General features: G+C 38.0%; 1 non-coding gene across 1 annotated transcript; it reads right to left on the minus strand.

Annotated features, from left to right (window-relative positions):
• Positions 1 to 221: 221 nt before the first annotated feature.
• Positions 222 to 294, minus strand: TRNAR-CCU. Its single transcript has one exon. It is a non-coding gene; the product is annotated as a tRNA-Arg (tRNA).
• Positions 295 to 1806: the final 1512 nt, after the last annotated feature.

Genomic DNA, 1806 nt, shown 5'->3' on the forward strand with positions numbered 1-1806 from the left:
GGTGTATTAGTCATGTCTCAAACTGAATGCAAAGAAATGCATCATCATTCCCCTTGGCCCAAACAATGTTCCTTCACACTATGAAATCAACAACAATACCCTAAATACCCATGAAGTGGTAAGGGACCTGGGATCACAGGTTGACTGCAACCTTAACTTCGACCACCACATGTCTACCATTGAAAGGAAAGCTTTCCATGTAGCTGACTTCAAGATTATATCACCCCAGATGGGACTTGAACCCACAATCCTTGGCTTAGGAGGCCAATGCCTTATCCATTAGGCCACTGGGGCCTGACAATTGATTAGTAAAGGAATCGCCTTGAGAACAAAAGAGGTTATAACCACCCTATACTCTATACTTATCTGGCCCATAATTGAGTATAGCTCCCCGTTCAGTATGTGCCATACTTAGCAGCTGCAGCAATTACAGAGACCTCAGAGGTCTCTAACAAAGAAGATCAAGGGTCTCCACCATGTGCCTTACACAGACCAACTAAAGTCCCTGTCATTATACTCTGTATCATATAGACTTCTTAGGGAACACTTATGCCTGGTGTACAGAGCAACCCAAAACCCAAAACTAATGAACTTATTGCATATCCGTAAATCAAATGGATCTAGGGCTACCCATTCCAGGGACTTAAATAAGGCCTACAACTTAAATAGGACTTGCTGGAGGGACATATTTATCTCCCAGTGAGTGCCATGTCTTTGGAACAGGCTGCCAATTCATGAGAAGCAGAGCACCTCTATGACACTGTTCAAAACAAACCTGGACGAGGGGGTTGGGCACTGTAAACTCTTACTGGGGGTAGTGCCCACAACCCTCCTGGACATGGGGCAATCATCACTAAATTCAGTCTTGGGCATTGACTAGTACTTCTATGGTAATACACTGGGTTAAAATGGCTAGGCTTAAAAATGACCTCCAGGTTGATGGTCTAGTAATCTCCTATGATCCTATGTGAAACCATTGCATAGATACATAAGATGTGGTAGGTGTAAATCATACAAATTGATAAACTGTAGATTCTAAAATTTATACTCAGACACAACATATACATATATACACACACACATACACACACACACACACACACACACATATATATATATATATATATATATATATATATATATATCAAACATGTATACATTTATCCTATCTATCTATCATCATATGCAGAACAGTTTGTCTCCATAAAGGGGTGACAACATTGCGCTAGTAAACTCCATGTAATTTCAGATACTAAAATTAAATTAGATTATATTTAAAAAGAGCTATACAATCTAGACCAAATCAATGCACAGGAAGGATGTAGAATTGGTAATAATGACCTAAGAACACTTCAGCATGAACTTACAGTACCATTATTTATGTTATTTACTAGGCCATTTGTGTAGGCAAGATTCCTCAAGACTGGAGGCATCTTTAAGGGAAAGGAAACTAGGAGAAACCCAGAGTCATATAATCCATAAGTTTACTTTCTTGCTGTGGAAAAATAATAGAGAAGGTTATTTTGGATCGATTATTTTGAGAACTAGAAAGGATGGGGCTCGATACCTTATATCAAAATGCACATGATGAAAACAGTTCTATAATTACCTGCAAAATGATGTTCTATAATAGTATAACAGTTATAAATGAAACCGTGTGCTGTGATGTAATTTATTTACTCTTGACTTCAACCTTTGATAGGGTCATACATAAAACCCTAATAAATAAAGAGCAACAACTAGGTATTAATGTAATCTTTATAAGAGGGATAGCTGCACAACTTACAAATAGGACATGAAAGTATC

Source organism: Protopterus annectens, chromosome 3.part0 (genome assembly GCF_019279795.1).
Source record: "Protopterus annectens isolate FY-2018-M chromosome 3.part0, PAN1.0, whole genome shotgun sequence".
In the NCBI taxonomy this organism is placed as follows: Eukaryota; Metazoa; Chordata; order Ceratodontiformes; family Protopteridae; genus Protopterus; species Protopterus annectens.